The 5565-nt window shown below is 37.1% G+C and overlaps 1 pseudogene; it reads left to right on the plus strand.

Moving 5' to 3' along the window:
* The first annotated feature begins 3287 nt into the window (after nt 1-3287).
* LOC120602281 (X-linked interleukin-1 receptor accessory protein-like 2) lies at nt 3288-4757 on the plus strand (annotated as a pseudogene).
* Nucleotides 4758-5565: the final 808 nt, after the last annotated feature.

Genomic DNA, 5565 nt, shown 5'->3' on the forward strand with positions numbered 1-5565 from the left:
TCATGGCCATCAACAAAACCCACGGCTAGATAAAGGAGGAACCCTGAAGGGGTGGAGTGTTGGGTGAGGAAACTGACAAACAAAATGGATGCAGTCAGGATCCCTCCTAGCAAGCCGGGTGATTTCCGGACAGCCTTAGCTACAGAGTTCCAGGTGACCTTAGATACAGTGTCCTATGTAACCTTAGCTACACTGTCCTATACACCCTGTAGAATGCATGCACATTGTGATTGATTGTGATTTATTATAGTACCTGGCCTTAAGCCACTATTGTGCACTTTGTTATAAGAACAGCTCTGCCTGTGCAGGCTGGGAGGTGCTGGAGCTGGGCCTGTGCCTTGCTGTGTCCTGCTATGCCTGAATAAAACTATGTCGCATCTGCCCATGGCTCCTCGCATATTCTTCTATCTGACAGAATTGCGCACCTCAAGCTTCAGTACCTTGAATGTGCAGAACATGTCTCAACAGGTACATGAGCCTGCTGGGGTGCATCCCACTTTGTGAGGTCAGCCCCCATACAACGATTCATACTCCATGGGACTGACCAATCTCCACAGCCAGGCAGCCTGAGAGTCAATCCCATACACTACATGCTAACAGCAATCAAAGCTTAGCTACAACAGGTGAAAACACAGAACCCACACAAGGAACATGCCCAAAGTCCCTGGTGCAGGTGATCAGAAAGACTATGCCAGTGGGCCACACAGGACACCTACTACATAAGGGCAACTGGTCAAGGCTGGCAGACATAACAAATCTTCCTAATACACTGAAATGAACACAGAGAAGCAAGTAAAATGAGAAAACAAAGAAACATATAGCAAATAAAATGATGGGAGAAAACTCCAGAAAAAGAACTAAACAAAATGGAAGCAAGCAACCTACCAGAGACAGAGTTCAAAACACTGGTTATAAGGATGCTTGATGAACTTAGGGGGAGAAAAGATGATCTCAGGGAAAGACTTCAAAAGAGAGATAGTAAGCGTAGAAAAGCCATAGAAATCATAAAAAAGAACCAGTCAGAAAGGAAGACTATAATAACTAAAATGAAGAATACACTAGAAGAAAACAACAGTAGATTAGATGAAGCAGAAGACTGAATCAGCAAGTTAGAAGACAAAATAGCAGAAAATACCCAATTGAACCAGCAAAAAAAAATTAAATTCGATTTAAAAATGAGGAAAGTTTAAGAGACCTCTGAGACAACATCAAACATACCAACATCTGGATCATAGTGGTACCAGAAGGAGAAGAGAGCAAGGGATTGAGAACCTATTTGAAGAAAGAATGACAGAAAACTTTCCTAACCTGACAAAGAAAATAGGCATACAAGTCCAGGAAGCGCATAGTCCCAAACAAGAGGAATTCAAACAGGCCCACACCAAGACACATTATAATTAAAATGCCAAAGTTTAAGGACAAAGAATCCTAGAAGCACCAAGAGAAAGGCAGCTAGTTACTTACAAGGGTACTCCCATAAGAATGTCAGGTAAATTTTCAACATAAACTTTACAGGTCATAAGAGATTGGCCCAAAATATTTAAAGTGATAAAAAGTAAGGACCTGCAACTAAGACTACTCTATCCAGCAAGGTTATCAATTAAAAGTAAAAGTGAGATAAAGAACTTCCCAGACAGGAAAAAGCTAAAAGAATTCACTACCACCAAGCCAGTATTCCAAGAAATGTTGAACAGTTTTCTTTAAGAAGAAGAGGAGGGAAAACAAAAATATGAATAATAAAATAGAAGTAGCTATGTTCCTATCAATAATCACTTTAAATGTAAGTAGATTAAATGCTCCAATGAAAAACATAGGGTAGCCAAATGGATAAGAAAGCAAGACACGTACTTATGCTGTCTACAAGAAACACACTTCCGATCAAAAAACATACACAGACCGAAAGTACAGAAATGGAAAATGATATTTCATTCAAATGGAAATGAAAAAAAGAAATTTGGGAAACAGTACTTATATCAGACAAAATAAACTTTAAAACAAAGGCTATAATAAGAGGGATCCATCCAACAAGAGGACATAACCCTAGTAAGCATTTATGCATCCAACATAAGAGCACCTACATATATAAAGCAAAGGTTGACCAATATAAAAGGAGAGATTGATAATAATACAATCATAGTAGAAGACTTTAACACTTTGACACCAATGGACAGATCTTCCAGGCAGAAAATTGACAAGGAAATGGTGGCCATTAATTACACACTAGACAAGAGAGATTCAACTGATATTTTTAGAGCATTTCTCCCTAAAGCAGCAGAATATACATTCTTCTCAAGTGCACATGGAACATTTTCTAGGAGAGACCACATCTTAGGCCACAAAACAAGTCAATAAATTATACCAAACATCCTCTCTGACCACAATGGTATAAAAATAGAAATCAATTAGAAGAAAAAAAACTGAAAAATACACAAACACATGGAGACAAAACAACATGCTACTAAACAATGAATGAGATCAAGAAAGAAATCAAAAGATACCTAGAGACAAATGTAAATGAAAACACAATGACTCAAAAGCTGTGGGACACAGCAAAAGCACTCCTAAGAGGAAAACTTATAGCAATACATGCCTATCTCATAAAACAAGAAAAAATCTCAAATAAACAATCTGAACTTACACCTAAAGGGACTAGAACAAGAACAGCAAACAGCCCAAATTGAGACAAGGAAAGAAATAATAAAGATTGGAGCAGAATAAATAAAATAAAGTTTCTAAAAAAAATACAAAGGTCAATAAAATTAAGAGCTAGTTCTTTGAAAAGATAAAGTTTATCCAGACTCATCATAAAAAAAGAGAAAGGACCCAAATAAATAAAATCAGAAATAAAAGAGAAGTGACTATTGACTACAGAAATACAATGGATTATAAGAAAATACTATGAGTAATTATATGCCAACAAATTGGAAAATCTAGAAGAAATAAATAAATTCCTAGAAACACAGAATTTCCAAAGTCTGAGTCAAGGAGAAACAGAAAATCTGAACCAACAGATTACCACTAATGAATTCGAATTAGTAATAAAAAAAACTCCCAACAAACAAAAATCCTGGAACAGATGTTTTCACAGGTGAATTTAACCAAACATTCAAAGAATTAACACCTATTCTTAAACTATCAAAAAAGTTCAATAGAAGGAAAGGTTCTCAAACTTGTTTTATGAGGTCACCATTACCCCAATTCCATTACCAGACAAAGATATTACAAAAAATAAGATTATAATTAGCAAACCGAATCCACCAATACATTGAAAAGATCAGGACTCGAATATGGTGGTGGCCTGGGTCTGTATGCTGGGCGGAGGTGGGCTCAAGAAACAGGCGATGCCCTCTGCCAACTCTTCTGTCTGTGGGCAGGAACTGACTCTCCAGCCCTTGACCTGAGGCCAGACTACTTGGTTCCTCACTGTATGTACACGGCACATTTCAAGCTGCTGCCACAGTGTTAGAACTCAGAGTGAGTGAGTCAATCAGCAACGAATGGCTGCACTGACTGATCAGTGCATCTCAAGACATACATGCTGTTGGCAGGTGAACTATTCCAAGTGAAATGTACCCTTTTCTACAGTTATATTCACACCACCTGTAGCATGGCCCAGAGCACTGGTCTCAAGCTTATGTGGTACAAAAACAAGGGTGATTTGGAAGAGCCCATCATATTTTAAGAGGTCAACATGAACAAAAATTCAATATGGTTTTACTCACGTGAGGCACAAACAGTGGATTCTACACTCATATTTTAAAAAACTAGACATATTGCATGAAGGTATTAACGCCCTTGACTATTGCAGAGAATGAATAAGGTCTGTGCTACAATAGCAGGATCCACTATTTTTGAAGAATCTGAAGTCTCTAAAAGAAAAGAGATCTCCTGCCCAGATATGGATGCCTGATGTTATGTGGTACAAAAATGTAAGTCAAAGATGTCAAGAAGCATTATAATACAGAAAAAAATGCTAATCCACGAAGTTCATAAAGAAGATAAAGAAAACTACTTGCAAACTGAAGTATGAAGGAAAACTTGTAAGACAAAAAAACAACAACAACAAAAAAAACAAATTGAGAGTTACAGCTTTAATTACAGACAAACCTCCCAAGCCATTATTCTCCATGAAGAATCATCCAAGTGTTATAGGTGTCCAGCTGGTTAAGCCTCTGAACATCCCTTGCAAAGCATTCTTTGGATTTAGTGGAAAGTCTGAACAAATGATCTACTTGATGAAAAGGGAAATTTTATTAAAGAACTGGCAGGTCATATTAGAGAAGGTAAAATAAGGCTCTTCAAAATAATATCTTGGAGAAAGAAAAGTTGAGATGGCACACATCTTTGATTTAGTGGTGGAGGCTGCCCTGACAAATTATACCTGACATGTGCAAAACTGAAAAAAAAAAAAAGAAAAGAAACATGTCAGTATTCTGCTGTGTAAAAATGATTTAATCTACAAAAATGAGCTTGGAGGAGGCCTGGGAGCAATCTTCCTCCCCTTTGACCTGCTCGTGGTCATCTACAAATGCTACAACACTGAATTAATGCTTTTCTACTGACAGAATTTTGGAGGTGATAAAACTACTAAGGACAGGGAATATGATGCCTATCTCTCTTACACAAATGGGGAACAAGGTAATTTAGACCGTAACAATCCTGAAGAAGAGCAATTTGCTCTTGAAATACTGCCAGGTGACCTGGAAAAACACTATGGGTATAAACTCTTCATCTGAGAAAGAGATCTAATTCCAAGTGTAAATCGAAATTCTAGTGATGAAGTCTCCCACATAACTTCTTCCTTTTGGGGAGCAGAAAGTAGGAAGACAATGAAGACTCAGAGCTGCTGATACATTGGGATACTATTTTAACATTTTTTCCACTTCATAGAAACTTTCTGCCTTTCCTAGCATTCTGTTTCACCAGTTCTCTAAATGATAATTACCAGATGATAAATTTCCCATTGTTACTTGTGTTTTGTTGTGTTTTGTTTTGTTTTGTTTTGCTTGTTTCATTTTTATTTTTATTTTTACTTTTTGGAGATTTTAAAGAAGTTTTCTTTCACTGAATACGTAATCTCTACAATAAAATGCTTAAAATTCATAAGTTTCTTTCCCCACTTAAGAGTTGTTTATCCCCTCAGATACAATCACTTTAACTATTGCATGAGCAAGCCCTAAAATGTGTTAAGTAAACACCAAAACAGCAGTAGCAATGAATTGTAAAAAGAGCAAATTCTATGTGTATCTCTTAAAAAGTTCTTTGTTTCTCTGTAGGGTGTGTGGAAAGTTTGCTCATTTTTACTTGTGAAAGTCTTCTTGCTGTAAAGTGATGGAAATAAAACCCTGGAAAAAAGAGATCAGTAAAATCAATTTCTCTCTTTATATGGCGTGTACTGTGCTGTTTGGAGCCCCACATTGTATACTGGCTATTACTCCTTGATGACCTTGGGGAAATTTGCAGTAACCTTGGGGAAATTTGTAGCAACAGATATTGTTATGCTTCTGTATATTTGTAGTAACCTTGTAGTAACCTTCTGTTGTCGGAAGCCAGCCGACGAAGTAA

This window comes from Pteropus medius, unplaced genomic scaffold (genome assembly GCF_902729225.1).
Source record: "Pteropus medius unplaced genomic scaffold, Ma_sr-lr_union100, whole genome shotgun sequence".
Taxonomy (NCBI): Eukaryota; Metazoa; Chordata; class Mammalia; order Chiroptera; family Pteropodidae; genus Pteropus; species Pteropus medius.